The sequence below is a fragment of the Neoarius graeffei genome, chromosome 2 (assembly GCF_027579695.1).
Source record: "Neoarius graeffei isolate fNeoGra1 chromosome 2, fNeoGra1.pri, whole genome shotgun sequence".
Classification (NCBI taxonomy): Eukaryota; Metazoa; Chordata; class Actinopteri; order Siluriformes; family Ariidae; genus Neoarius; species Neoarius graeffei.
This window is the reverse complement of record NC_083570.1, coordinates 22,930,917-22,947,153: the sequence shown is the minus strand read 5'-3', so window position 1 is coordinate 22,947,153 and position 16,237 is coordinate 22,930,917. Positions and strand designations below refer to the sequence as shown.

The following is a 16,237-nucleotide window of genomic DNA, read 5'->3' as shown; positions in this document are numbered from 1 at the left end:
ACTTAGCAAACCTTGTATCTTTATTTGACAAAGAAGCATGAAGTTCTTTATTTAGCTGTAACCACTCAGCAAAAACTAGCCCTGTACAGGGACCTATTTAATGGCATGCAAACATTGGTCATTGGAGTATTCTTCCTGGCTGTAAATGACAATAAACCTATTGCTCTCAGGCCAACTGTGTCTCTGTGAGGATCTGTCTTTTTTTTTTGTTTTAAATATATATTCTGTGCATGCCACAACACATGTTAACTGACACTGTGAGAAAGAGGAAGTAGCTGTTCCGTCCTTATGCTGCCCTGGACACAGTCATGTAGTCACTCTGGCAGGCTGAATGTCTCACAGTGGCTCAAACATGAGAACACACAACTGTGGCATCATTCGTGAAATGTATTTACCCCTCAAAGATTATCTTCATGCCACCATGTAATATCCTCTCTCTTTCTCATATAGATAGATAGATAGATAGATAGATAGATAGATAGATAGATAGATAGATAGATAGATAGATAGATAGATAGATAATGTGTTTGTGTGTGTATAAAATGTTACCAACTGTCAATAAATAATGAAATAAGACCGTGTATCATTGAGTGTGGAATATTACACAGTATACCCATTGCATGGCACAATGTTGGTTAAGTGATGCTGTGAGAAAGTGGAAGTCGCTATTCTCCCATCAGTCCCCATGCTGCCCTGGCCACAGTCATGTGGTTATTGTGACATGCTGAGTGTCTCACAATGGGTCTGAAGTACTGTGAGAATGCTCGATATGTATGCAAGTATGGTTTTATGAACATTCAGATAACTGCCAGAGGATACCTTCTTGTAAAGTCAAGACAAGTCAACTTTATTTGTATTGCATTTTTTTACAATGGACATTGTTGCAAAGCAACTTTACAGAACATTAAATACTTTAAACATGTGCTATTTTTATCCCTAATAAATTTATGCATCTATCCCTGATGAGGGGCGGCACGGTGGTGTAGTCGTTAGCGCTGTCGCCTCACAGCAAGAAGGTCTGGGTTCGAGCCCCGTGGCCGGCGAGGGCCTTTCTGTGCGGAGTTTGCATGTTCTCCCCGTGTCCGCGTGGGTTTCCTCCAGGTGCTCCGGTTTCCCCCACAGTCCAAAGACATGCACGTTAGGTTAACTGGTGACTCTAAATTGACCGTAGGTGTGAATGTGAGTGTGAATGGTTGTCTGTGTCTATGTGTCAGCCCTGTGATGACCTGGCGACTTGTCCAGGGTGTACCCCGCCTTTTACCCGTAGTCAGCTGGGATAGGCTCCAGCTTGCCTGCGACCCTGTAGAAGGATAAAGCGGCTAGAGATAATGAGATGAGATGAGATCCCTGATGAGCAAGCCTATGGCGATGGGGGCAAGGGAAACACTCCCTCAGATGACATGAAGAAGAAACCTCGAGAGGAACCAGACTCAAAAGGGAACCCGTCCTCATCTGGGTGATAACAGATAGCGTAATTATTAATAACTTGCTTTTATAACTGTGCCCTATATCATCACAAAGTACAACTGTGTAACCAGGAAATTCAATATAGTTTAAGCATGAACTCAGTTTTGTTGAAATTATCAATTGTTCATTGGAGACTTGAGTGCAAAACTGTTCATGACAACTGCAGTCCTAAAGTTATAATGGCAATTGTAGTCCTCAGCCATCATAGCAAAAATGTAAATGTTCAGAGCCATCTTCCAAGTGCAACTTTCAACTGTCCATATGGGGCCATCCTCCACAGGAGCAATGTGATGAGACATGAGGCAGACGTAGGGCATCAGGATGGATCAGGCAGGTCCGAAAAGCAGAAGAGGCCAGCATCACTGGTGTCTCAGTATTGACATGTAACTCTGCAAAGAGAGATAGACAGAGGGAGAGATGGGGGGGACACAGGTTGTAAGGTATGCCCAGTGTTACCTAACAGTTAAGAACAGTATACATTTTGTACTAAGTGCAAGCAGGGACTCTGGCAAGACTAACTATGACAGCATAACTAAAGGTAACACAGAAATGAGGGAGCCCTGGGAAATAAAGCAATCAGCCACTCCACCGTCAACAAACCCGAGTGAACGTGTGTGTGTATGGGGGGGCTGGCGACAGCATCCATACATCCCAGTTTCCTGAAACACTCTATGCCTAAGGACCCTCCAGATCTACTCATTTACCAAAAAAAAAAAAAAATATATATATATATATATATATATATATATATATATATATATATATATATATATATATATATATATATATATATATTAACAAAAGGCGTGACTAAAAAGATATGCAAACAGCCTAGACTTAAAGACTGAGACTGTGTCTGAGTCCCGAACACTACTTGGAAGGCTATTCCATAATTGTGGAGCTTTGTAAGAAAAGGCTCTGCCCCCTGATGTAGCCTTCACTATATGAGGTACCAACAGATAGCCCACACCTTTTGATCTAAGTAGGCGTGGCAGGCTATATAGGACCAGAAGTTTGCTCAAGTACTGTGGCCAAAACTATTCAGTGCTTTCAAGGTCAACAGTAGTACTTTATAATCAATAAGAAATTTGACTGGGAGCCAGTGCAAAGTGGATAAGATAGGGGTGATGTGGTCATATCTTCTAGTTCTAGTAAGGACTCTTGCTACTGTATTTTGAACTAACTAAAGCTTGTTTATGCATTTATTGGAACATCCAGACAGTAAGGCATTACAATAATCCAACCTAAAAGTAACAAAAGCATGAACTAGTTTTTCTGCATCATGTAGTGATATAATATTTCTTATCTTGGCAATATTTCTGAGATGAAAGAAAGCTATCATCATAATGTTATTGATATGAGTTTCAAACAAAAGACTGGAGTCAATGATCACACTTAGGTCTTTTACTGCTGCACATGAAGAAACAGGAAGGAAACAGAGTTACTACGTAATCAAAAAACCTACTTCTAGCTAAGTACAAGTACTTCTGTCTTGTCAGAGTTAAGTAGAAGGAAGTTAATAAGCATCCAGTGACTGATGTCCTTTACACATTCCTCAGTTTTATGAAGCTGGTGTCTCTCATCTGGCTTTGCAGAAATGTACAACTGTGTGTCATCAGCATAACAGTGGAAGCTCATCCCATGCTTACAAATAATATTACCCAGAGGTAGCATATATAAAGAAAAAAGCAGTGGACCTAACGTAGAACCTTGTGGAACACCAAACTTTACCTTAGTATGCATAGAAAAATCACCATTTACATCAACAAACTGACAGCGATCAGTTAAATAAGACCTGAGCCAGGAGAGGGCCGTTCCCTTGATTCCCACAACATTTTCTTGTCTATCAAGGAGAATGGAATGATCAGTGGTGTCAAAGGGTGCACTAAGGTCAAACAATATAACCAGGGAGACACAGCCCTGATCAGATGCCAACAGTAGGTAATTTACTTCTTTAACCAGTGCTGTCTCTGTGTGATGATGAGGTCGAAATCTTGACTGATACATTTTATGGATGTTATTCCTATGTAGACTTGAGCATAACTGTTGTGCCACAGCTTTTTCTAGGATCTTGGAGATAAAGAGGAGGTTTGATATTGGCCTATCATTGGACAGCTGACAGGGGTCAAGGTCAGGTTTTTTAATCAGGGGTTTGATAACCACTCATTTAAAGGTTTTGGGTACATAGCCAATCCTAAGAAAATAACTGATTATTTTTAGAAGAGGTTAAATTGCTTCATGTATTATCTGTTTGAAGAGTCTTGAAAGTCAGGGATCTTGTATACAAGTTGAAGATTTTGATGTGGAAATTAATGAAGTTAGTTCAATATCTCTGAGGGGAGTAAAACATTCTAATTGCTAGTCTGATACAGTTATATTGTTAACTACTGGGTTACTTACATTGTCTGGCCTTAAATTAGGAGTTCGATTTTTTTTTTGTTGGATATTGTCAATTTTGTCAGTGAAAAAATTCATGAAGTTGTTGTGACACTTCATGATTGCATTACTGATATTTCAGGTGTGCATGTCTCTGTTGTGTTCTTTTTCCTTGTTAATTTTACTCCAGTATTAAATAAGAATCTACAGTTAGGATTATTTTTGTTATCCTCAATTAGGGTGGAGAGATACGGTGATCTAGCAGCACTAAGAGCTTTTCTGTGCTTCAGGAGGCTCTCTTGCCATGCTATTTGGAATACTATGTACCAATTTTGTTTGACACCATTTACATTCTAATTTTTGAGTAGCCTTTTTTAAAGGATATAAACAGAACCATGGTCTCACTTTTTGTTTATAAATGCCTTGAGACCTCAAGAATGGCATAGGAATAGTTTTAAGTGTTAACAATAAATCTAATATAGTAATTTTTAGGATTAAAGTGATTCATATACAGTAGGTAGCGGTCTGAGTGAATGACCTTGACATCCGTGATGTCACAGCAGGAAGTCTATCGGTCTCATCACCATTTCCACTATACTGAAACTCAGAGCTGATTACAACTCCGATCCTCCATTTTGAGCTAATTTACCACCATGCCACGTTGATGTGTTGCTGGCGGGTGCAGCAACACAACAGTAGGTGGATTTACATTGCATTCATGGCCCAAGAATGTTCAAACTGCAAAGATTTGGATGCATTTTGCGAGAAGTTCATAGGCACTTTGGGCACTTATGAAGTGGTCTCTCCTCTGCTCTGCACATTTTACTGAAGACTCGTACGAGACCTCTGATCTGTTGAGGAGCATTGGCTATAAGTCCATATTGAAAGAGGGTGCAGTACCAACAATTAAAGGAAAATAAAATGACAAGAAGAGGAAAGTAAGTTCAGTTGTACCAGTTCTCCTGGAGTGTGAGCCGAGGGTTGTTGCTAAAGCCCGGGATGGAATGGGACATATTATCGCTCGGGCAGTGACCTCCCTGTGGTTGTTGCTGAAACCGGTGACATCCCGTCCCGTTCTGTCCCGGGTTTTAGTAATTGCCTGAGCTGAGCAGTAATGGCAGCGTACTCAGTATGGAGAAAATGGAGAATGAGTGGACTAGCCATCTGATTTCTCCACTGGATATGCTTGCCTCAGCAGTAATAGCTCACCCTTGCGTGGAAGAAGCGAATGAATGGAGAACTGAATGAACAACTGAAAGTCAGTTTGTTTCAAAACAATCGGCTACAAGATCAGCCTTCAAGAAGCAAGAACACAGACGGGTAAGCTGCGACTCTCATTTGGATACAAAACAACAAAAACAACAACACTCATTGTTTACCTGCATTTAGATTAACACATGTAACTTATACTGTGTGTGCAGAAGAATCAGTAATGATAAAGTGCTTGTATATTCTGTCTGTTGTGTTTCACGTCGCTGCAGGTGAGTGAAGATATTTTCTATTTTCTAGGACAGAAAGGAGAGAGAATATTAGCCAGTTCTTAGTTCATCTGCTTTGTGTTTAGTTAATGTGGTTTCTGTCCAGACTGGGTGTACAGTCGGACGTAGTTCAGCCCTGTTCCTGAACAACCAAACCCTACACTGTCAAATGTTTATCATTTAGAGTTTTAATTCACAATAGCTTTACTTACTAAAGTGTTACAATATTAATTGGGCCAACAGAGATGAACACATTCAGTGAAAATATTTGATGATGGCTTTATGTAATGTTATGAAAATGCAGAATTTCAAGACCAGCATGTACGATTGTTAAATTTTCCAAAGACAGCAGTAATCTTTATACAGTGGTGCTTGAAAGTTTGTGAACCCTTTAGAATTTTCTATATTTCTGCATAAATATGACCTAAAACATCATCAGATTTTCACACAAGTCCTAAAAGTAGATAAACAGAACCCAGTTAAACAAATGAGACAAAAATATTATACTTGGTAATTTATTTATTGAGGAAAATGATCCGATATTACATATCTGTGAGTGGCAAAAGTATGTGAACCTCTAGGATTAGCAGTTAATTTGAAGGTGAAATTAGAGTCAGGTGTTTTCAATCAATGGGATGACAATCAGGTGTGAGTGGGCACCCTGTTTTATTTAAAGAACAGGGATCTATCAAAGTCTGATCTTCACAACACATGTTTGTGGAAGTGTATCATGGCACGAACAAAGGAGATTTCTGAGGACCTCAGAAAAAGCATTGTTGATGCTCATCAGGCTGGAAAAGGTTACAAAACCATCTCTAAAGAGTTTGGACTCCACCAATCCACAGTCAGACAGATTGTGTACAAATGGAGGAAATTCAAGACCACTGTTACCCTCCCCAGGAGTGGTCGACCAACAAAGATCACTCCAAGAGTAAGGCGTGTAATAGTCGGCGAGGTCACAAAAGACCCCGGGGTAACTTCTAAGCAACTGAAGGCCTCTCTCACATTGACTAATGTTCATGTTCATGAGTCCACCACCAGGAGAACACTGAACAACAATGGTGTGCATGACAGAGTTGCAAGGAGAAAGCCACTGCTCTCCAAAAAGAACATTGCTGCTCATCTGCAGTTTGCTAAAAAGCATGTGGACAAGCCAGAAGGCAATTGGAAAAATGTTTTGTAGACGGAGGAGACCAAAATAGAACTTTTGGTTTAAATGAGAAGCGTTATGTTTGGAGAAAGGAAAACACTGGATTCCAGCATAAGAACCTTATCCCATCTGTGAAACATGGTGGTGGTAGTATCATGGTTTGGGCCTGTTTTGCTGCATCTGGGCCAGGACGGCTTGCCGTCATTGATGGAACAATGAATTCTGAATTATACCAGCGAATTCTAAAGGAAAATGTCAGGACATCTGTCCATGAACTGAATCTCAAGAGAAGGTGGGTCATGCAGCAAGACAACGACCCTAAGCACACAAGTCGTTCTACCAAAGAATGGTTAAAGAAGAATAAAGTTAATGTTTTGGAATGGCCAAGTCAAAGTCCTGACCTTAATCCAATGGAAATCTTGTGGAAGGACCTGAAGCGATCAGTTCATACGAGGAAACCCACCAACATCCCAGAGTTGAAGCTGTTCTGTACGGAGGAACGGGCTAAAATTCCTCCAAGCCGGTGTGCAGGACTGATCAACAGTTACCGCAAACGTTTAGTTGCAGTTATTGCTGCACAAGGGGGTCACACCAGATACTGAAAGCAAAGGTTCACATACTTTTGCCACTCATAGATATGCAATATTGGATCATTTTCCTCAATAAATAAATGACCAAGTATAATATTTTTGTCTCATTTGTTTAACTGGGTTCTGTTTATCTACTTTTAGGACTTGTGTGAAAATCTGATGATGTTTTAGGTCATATTTATGCAGAAATATAGAAAATTCTAAAGGGTTCACAAACTTTCAAGCACCACTGTACACAAGGTAAACATACACGTCGACCTGTTCAGCTTTTTTCTTCCTGATTAACTTCAGTCTAAATGTCCTGATGAAGAGAGGTGGGTGTATGAATAAGGAGGATTCTACAGTTAGATTATTTTACTTACCCTGTATGTTTTTCCATATTTACTGAATTACATCTCTCATCATCTCTGTCTTCTTGAATGCTTCTATAAGAACTCATATGAAGCATGTCACTTTTTGGCTGTAAATAGACTTGTGCAAATTTCACACCTTTTTCTGCTGTATCTCTGTCAGTGACCACCATCTTCACTTCCTGCATTACACCTTATTTATAGGTTTTTTTTATTACTTACATTCATTGTCAAGACTGTGTTCATATTTTCAAACCTCACAACAGGGGTCCATTTGGGCTAAATGTCCATCACTGTGTATTACTTTTGTATTGCTTTGACATGAAAACGATTGAAGAACCTCAGCTTTCAAAATTCATGAATTCTTTTGTTGCACAAACACAACCTCCAACAAAGCTCTGTCTACAGCTTATTTTTCACATGCTGACACACTGTTTACAAAATTGATCAAAACAATTCTAACCAAACAATAAAAAAAGAACAATCAAAATTTTGGAAAAAAAATGTATTAATTTGATTCCTAAATCCTAAAACCACACAAGTAGGTGGAGGGCCAAAGATAACGAGCTTCCATTCATTATTTTATGTGTGTTTGCATTTGTGTGTGTGTGTTTCCCTGCAACCTTCTCGTGTGCCATCCATGGTGTTTTTCTGTATATTTTACATCCAGTGTTTCCAGGATGTTCCCCAGATCCATGAGTAAAGTAACTAAACTGAAAGCCAAAATTGTGTTTTGTGTACATTTACCTGATGCAGTTATCCAAAGCAGCAGGATACAACTCAGCAGGTGAAGGGTTAATGTCTGTTTGGTGATGGTGGGTTTTAAAATCGCATCCTTCTGAGCTCAGTGTGCCTTAACCACTGATCTACCACTTCCACTGTGCATTTCCTGTTCATGTGTGAACGATGTACTCGTCTGAATCAACTCAGTGCAGGACTTTTTACTGTATTATACAGCTAAAGGATATCTTTAGCATTTGTTGATATATGATGTGTGTGTGTGTGTGTGTCTGTATGTATCACAAATGTACATACTTTTGATATTTTTTTTGAATTTCAGTCGTTTCTTTTTCGTTTTTCGTACTTTGGATTTACTCCCTGCAAAAAGTCATTGTTTGCAAGTGATCAAGCATTCTTGTTGAGAGAGAGGGCCTATGCTTGTGTTCTGGTAGAGTGAGCTGGTTTTGAAGTATGTATGAAGTGTTTCTATAGTACATTTTTGAGAGCTCTCTCAATCTTATTGAATGTATCTTCAAGAACACATCTTAGTGTAAGAAGTTATTTTCCTATAGCTTGTATGTCACGTCATTCTCTTCTGGTCTGTAATTAGACTTGTGTGAATTTCACACCTTTTTCTGCTGTTCTTCTGTCAGTGACCACCATCTTCACCTCCTGCATTACAGCTGACTTACAGCTTCTCACACACACATAGGGGCACTGTGGGGAGTGTGTGTGTGTGGACAGTTCTTAGGGCCCAGCATTGACAGAGGGCCCTTAGAGGACAATATTAATATTATTACCATGTGTAAGTTACAACCCCGATTCCAAAAAAGTTGGGACAAAGTACAAATTGTAAATAAAAACGGAATGCAATAATTTACAAATCTCAAAAACTGATATTGTATTTACAATAGAACATAGACAACATATCAAATGTCGAAAGTGAGACATTTTGAAATTTCATGCCAAATATTGGCTCATTTGAAATTTCATGACAGCAACACATCTCAAATAAGTTGGGACAGGGGCAATAAGAGGCTGGAAAAGTTAAAGGTACAAAAAAGGAACAGCTGGAGGAACAAATTGCAACTCATTAGGTCAACTGGCAATAGGTCATTAACATGACTGGGTATAAAAAGAGCATCTTGGAGTGGCAGCGGCTCTCAGAAGTAAAGATGGGAAGAGGATCACCAATCCCCCTAATTCTGCGCCGACAAATAGTGGAGCAATATCAGAAAGGAGTTCGACAGTGTAAAATTGCAAAGAGTTTGAACATATCATCATCTACAGTGCATATCATCATCAAAAGATTCAGAGAATCTGGAAGAATCTCTGTGCGTAAGGGTCAAGGCCGGAAAACCATACTGGGTGCCCGTGATCTTCGGGCCCTTAGACGGCACTGCATCACATACAGGCATGCTTCTGTATTGGAAATCACAAAATGGGCTCAGGAATATTTCCAGAGAACATTATCTGTGAACACAATTCACCGTGCCATCCGCCATTGCCAGCTAAAACTCTATAGTTCAAAGAAGAAGCCATATCTAAACATGATCCAGAAGCGCAGACGTCTTCTCTGGGCCAAGGCTCATTTAAAATGGACTGTGGCAAAGTGGAAAACTGTTCTGTGATCAGACGAATCAAAATTTGAAGTTCTTTATGGAAATCAGGGACGCCGTGTCATTCGGACTAAAGAGGAGAAGGACGACCTAAGTTGTTATCAGCACTCAGTTCAGAAGCCTGCATCTCTGATGGTATGGGGTTGCATTAGTGCGTGTGGCATGGGCAGCTTACACATCTGGAAAGACACCATCAATGCTGAAAGGTATATCCAGGTTCTAGAGCAACATATGCTCCCATCCAGACGACGTCTCTTTCAGGGAAGACCTTGCATTTTCCAACATGACAATGCCAAACCACATACTGCATCAATTACAGCATCATGGCTGCGTAGAAGAAGGGTCCGGGTACTGAACTGGCCAGCCTGCAGTCCAGATCTTTCACCCATAGAAAACATTTGGCGCATCATAAAACGGAAGATACAACAAAAAAGACCTAAGACAGTTGAGCAACTAGAATCCTACATTAGACAAGAATGGGTTAACATTCCTATCCCTAAACTTGAGCAACTTGTCTCCTCAGTCCCCAGACGTTTACAGACTGTTGTAAAGAGAAAAGGGGATGTCTCACAGTGGTAAACATGGCCTTGTCCCAACTTTTTTGAGATGTGTTGTTGTCATGAAATTTAAAATCACCTAATTTTTCTCTTTAAATGATACATTTTCTCAGTTTAAAAATTTGATATGTCATCTATGTTCTATTCTGAATAAAATATGGAATTTTGAAACTTCCACATCATTGCATTCCGTTTTTATTTACAATTTGTACTTTGTCCCAACTTTTTTGGAATCGGGGTTGTAATTTAATTTAAAAAAATATTTTGAATAATTTTGTCTCTGATATTGAGTAAATACAACAACCTTTTGGTTTGCTTTTCCATTTTCTGCAAAATTATAGAATAGATAGTCTTTATATTTCACCCCTCTCCCTGTTCATTACATGGTACAGTCTTGTGTAGGCAGAACCAGAGTCTGACACCACGTTAGGTTTGTTGCTTTCCAATCCAGCACTAACGAGCTGCGCACAGCAGAAACAGGATTGATGGTGAACCGTCAGTAGATTGACACCATCATGAAGAAGTCGGGTTACAAGAAATGTAGAGAGAGGCAGCAGAAAGCTGAGAGAAGGAAAGAAAAAGGGCCAACAATTAGTCACCCAGTTTTTTCTGAAGAAAGGTAGCCCATACATTTATTCACTGATCTTCCTTTGGTGGCTATTAACCTAACATGCTTATTAACCTAACATGTGGCTTCACCACTGCTTGGATGATCAAGCTAACAGCTTAATTTACAATGCAGTGTTGTTTTACTTAAATATTTCATAGGTTACCTTTATTGCCACTGAAAATGAGACAAATCTAACTTTGGTCTGCAAAGAGCTCAGTGAATTTGTAGGTCCACTCTACAGCTAGTACGCCAGCTAGGTTAAGATGCATGCTAATAACTAGCTTGTTCACTAATGAGTTCTGCTCTCAGCATGCACAGATGCAGCCTCAGGATTAAGTCACCCTGCCTCAACCCCTCCTCCCAGTTGAAACAGGAGGAGGTGAGCAGTATTTTTTTTGATAATCTATTTACAGTGCAATCTGTGAATAAAGGGCTTTGGGGTTAAGGCTCATGCAGACCGATTTTTAGTATTTATGCTGCATTAACCATGTGAGCAGTTAGCTATAGCAAGCAAGTACAATTTTAGCTGACAACATTCATATAGACATTCCAATAATGAAATGGACAAAAACTGGCTAAGAAGGTTGTTAGATTGTAAAGGAGATAATGCCATTGCCACTTTTAAGGTCCCCCTTTTAAGATATCTGTTTCCCTTTATGATCAACTAATGTTACTAACCAAGCATGCAGCTCATTCCATCCAAATGTTAGTCATACATACACATAGTTCTCACAACACACTGTTTTAGCACGATTATATGACAGATTCTGAATTACAGGTATGTACTTCATGGTTAAGGTTACGGATACTTTAGAGCCAGGGCCCTCTTCGAGTCACGATGGGGCCAGAGAGGAGGCCAGAGATATTCAAATAGAAGAAGAGGCTAAGGATGACAGTACAAGTAGTGACAGCAGCACAGATGAGGAGGAGGAAGCAGTGAAGAGCAAGGAACAATGTGAGATTGAGATGAGGGACATTTCAGGCACTGAGTCACATACACTGCTTTCAGAACCAGATGATCTGCTGTCAGTTGACCCAGGCTTGTGGCCAGCAAAGTTAAGTGTCAGTGACAGGGCAATTATTGTTAGAAAGTTGGCAACAAGGGAAAACAAAGAAATGTCCAAAGATTCAGAGGGAAAGCCATTTCCAGACTACTTGAGGCATCGCATGGCAGAGAAAAGGTGAAAAGGGACTGGTTAGTTTATAGTGACAGTGCAAATGCTCATTTTTGCATTCCTTGTGTTCGTTTTTCACATGGATTAAAAAGGCCTTCTCGGAGCACTCTGAATAGTGACCACAGGTACAAGATGTGTGACGTTAAGTGGCACCGCATGTACGATAAACTTCCAAATCATGAAAATAACAAGGCACTCAGGGACTGCTATTTGAAATGGAAAAACCTGCAGTGTTCTGTTATGGCTCAAAGTGGCACTGACCATCAGCTGCAAAGACGGATGCAGTCAGAGATCGAAAGAAATAAAGCTCTCTTGCCGAGACTACTTCATGTTACTCTGCACTTGGCATCAAGAAAGTTACTGTAGCAAGAGTTCTAAGTGGGTGGAGCACAGAAGCACGGCAGGCCAGAACTGAGTTCTCAAAAACTCTTTTATTTTAGCTTTTCAGCTTTTATGTTCACTCTCTCACATACATACATGCACACAAGCATACAGGTTGGGGGAGAGCTCCCTTCCTCTGCTCTCCCTCCCCTCTTTATAGGGCACGGTCACTGGAAGACACACAAACACAGGTTAATTCCCATCAGGTGTAGTGATTCTGCCACTTACCTTCCCTAACTCCGCCCTCCATTCATAGACTGATGCTTGACCACGCCCCTGCTGCCACAGTTATCTTTCAGAGGCAAAAGAAAAGACTTAGGCGATGTCCACAGTGGGAATTTCTTGGACACACTAGAGCGCTTGTCCCACTATGACCCACTTTTGAAAGACCACCTAGAAAAAGTGAGGACTTCAAAAAAAGAAAGCAGACTAACTCATTATTTGAGCTTAATCCAAAATGAGTTAATTGAATTGTATGGGGAAAAGAGTCCTTAAAACGCAGAGGTGGAAAGTAACGAATTACATTACTCGCGTTACTGTACTTGAGTAGCTTTTTTGTGTACTTGTACTTTTTCAAGTAATTTTTAAAGAGTGTACTTTTACTTTTACTTAAGTATGTTTTCTTTTAAGTAGTGTACTTCGGTACATTTTACATCACAACCGTTACTGAGTAAAAAATAAATAATAAATAAATAAATAAATAAATAAAAAAGGCTAAAACGGAGAAGGGGAAATGCGTTCTGGAAATGAATCACGGGAAAGACAGTTGTCGCGCGCGCGAGTCTCACACAGACGATGGCGGACATGCACCGGCGCTTTAAGGGGGGGCTCAAGCCCCTGGGCCACAGCCAATCAGGGGCCTTGTAATATTAATAAAATAATAAACTGTCGGAATCGTGGGCCTACATTAATGTACGGATAGCAATATGGTTAGAAATAAATGAGCGCACAGTTGCCTGCTGTAAGAGACATGGTGGATGTGGTTCGCGAAACGAACACCCACAACTGTACCAGAATAAAATGTAACAAAATGTAACGTCACGCACGAAAGTGCGCCAAAGACTGCAGACTACTGAGACACAAATTTAGAGGCTTTGAAAGATGAAGCGTTCACATGTTAGCGGGGCGCATAAAAGGAAAAAAGAGAGAGAGATGCAGGTAATGGTAGAATCGTTGCCTAAAGTCACAGACTTTTTTAAGGTAAGGATCACCAATCTGTTCAGAATATCAGCTACTTATCAGTTATCAGCCTACCAGCAGCTAGGCTATGTGCAGCTAGGCTAGATCTGTCCAACAGTAAAATAAATCAGTTGTGATTTGAATACGTGTCGTGTGATTTGAGTTATAATCCTGTTAGTATAATAGCATATTTCGATGGGGATAATAAAATGTCTAAAACGGCATCTACTGAAGAAATTGATGAAAAGATTGTAGGCTATAATGTTCACAGTTCGGGCAGCAGACAGAGTAAGCATACTGAGGGGAATAGCAATACAAAGCTAGCGCAGATCCACATTTCTCGCTAGCTGTGTTGGGTGTGTTGTTAACCTGTGTGGATTTAAGTGAAATACTTGAGAAGTTCTGTGGTCAAGACAGTGTTTTAAGGTAAGGACGCTTGATTATTAATGTTTGCCCGCCGTGGCTTGTTGTTGAGAAAGGCCCACATGATTTTGCCTTATGCAGCTACTGCTAGCGTCATGCTTTGAACTAGGTTAAGCTCATTTGCGCTAAAGGATGGGTTTATTGAAGGACTTTGATGTAGCTAGTTTCTTTTTTTTTAAAAATCGTATGCTCAAAACAGTATGCCCGTGTTCATCATGTTTAACTTGTTTCTTGATGGAGTGCGTGAAATAGGGCTGTGCGATGTCCCCTTAATTGGCATCGAAGATGTTTACAGTGCAAACATCGTGATGGACGATCATATGGGGGGTGGGATTTTAATACCACATTATTACATTTATTATTATTATTATTATTATTATTATTATTATTAAAAGTATTAGATACTCATCCGAGGCTTTGGCACGTTAAGAAAAAAAAGCGCTAGGTGGAATATTTGGCCTTGATAACGGATATGTGGTCCAGCTGCAACATGATGCCCTATATGTCAGCTACCGTACATTATGTGGACCGAGAGTGGGCAATGCAGTCCAAATGCCTGCAAACGAGTTTCATGCCAGAGACACATTCAGCGGACCATTTATGCCGCTTTTCCACTACAAACGCGGCTGAGCCGTGCCGTGCCGAGTCGAGCTGAGTCGAGCTGAGCGGGGCTGTTGGAGTTGCATTTCGACTACAACCGCGCTGAACCGTGCTGGCTGGAAGTGGGTGGACACATTGGGTGGAGTTAGCGAAAGTGGGTGGACGTCATGTGATGCCGTTAAGCAGCGCAAACAGTGACATCAGTGACAGTGGCGGAACAAGTCAGAGCCGGGCCGGGGGCGGGGCAAATGGCCGGGCCCTTTATTAAAGCTTATCATAACATCATTTTAGGCTACAAAATGTCCGCAACTGCGGTGTTTACCAATTTCAACACTACCGGGTGCAACTATGTTATTTAGTACATCAAGTCCTTCAAACGAACATGTAACTCAGAAACAAAAAACATTAGGATACTGTACATGGCTCATAATAAAACATCAATAGCCTATACTGCGCACATTATTTGAAGGGCATACGAATGAGCGCTCAGAGGTTGCAACGCTGACAGGAAGAGTCAGAAATAAAAGGAGGGCGGTGCAAACCTCACTGAATGCACTGTGTTTACCAATTTCAACACTACGGGGTGCAACTATGTTATTTTGTACATTAAGTCCTTCAAACGAACATGTAACTCAGAAACAAAAAAAAACATTAGGCGACATACTGTACATGGCTCATAATAAAACATCAATAGCCTACTGCGCGCATTATTTGAAGGGCATACGGCGAGCCTTGCGCTCCGCGAACTCGTGCACGATGCTCTGTATGTCACTGATTCAGTGATCTTTTAAGCGGTAGTCTCACGACCCGGATAGTAAACAATAAACATGGAGGACATGGAGTCGTTAGTGTTGCTGGTCTTGGTGCTGTGGCTTGTTGTCACCGACAACGCCAACAGATACTGGCAAGAGCGTATAGATGAGGCGAGGCGCATAAGGCTTCAGAAATTCTCGTAATTCATAATTATTCTTCTTCCGGGTTTGCGGTGTTTACAGAGCCCAGCGCGCTCGCGGGGCGTGTGTGGGCATGTGAGGACACTCCTCCTCACCAATCAGTGCACAGGGGAGTGTCTGCTCACGCCCCCAACCTCAGTCGGCACGGTTTGGCTCGCTTCAGCCCCACTCCAAAACGGTGCGAGTTTTAGGGGCTAAGCAGGGCTGAAACGAGCTGAGTCGTGCTGGTTTTTGGTAGTCGAAACGCGAGCCGTGTCGGGCTGAAGTGAGCTGAAGCGAGCTGAAGTGAGCTGAAAAAGGGTAGTGGAAAAGGGCCATTAGAAGACGCATTGCGCGAGACACTTGCCGAATGGAAAATAGAGGAGAAAAAGATCGCCTGTATAACAACGGGGTGAATATTGTCACAGCCATCAGGCAATTGAAATGGCCGTGGTTAAGTTGTTTTGGGCACAATTTGAACCTGGCCATAACCAACTCGCTTGCGGAACAGAGGGCCAGTACAGACCGAGCGTTTGGAGTTTGCCGAGCAGTCAACACTGCGTTTGCGCACAGCTGGCTTCGGAGAAATGAGCTGCGCAAAGCGCAGGTGGAAATGAACCTCCCCGAGCA

At 41.0% G+C, this 16,237-nt stretch overlaps 1 protein-coding gene across 1 annotated transcript in view; it reads left to right on the top strand.

Annotated features, from left to right (window-relative positions):
- The first annotated feature begins 5,101 nt into the window (after window positions 1–5,101).
- LOC132869133 (junctional adhesion molecule-like) overlaps window positions 5,102–16,237 on the top strand; it is a 58,162-nt gene continuing 47,026 nt past the window's right edge. Inside the window, exon 1 of the mRNA XM_060902490.1 lies at window positions 5,102–5,163. The gene's annotated coding sequence lies outside the window, so the exon portion shown is untranslated. The remainder of the gene's footprint in view (window positions 5,164–16,237) is intronic.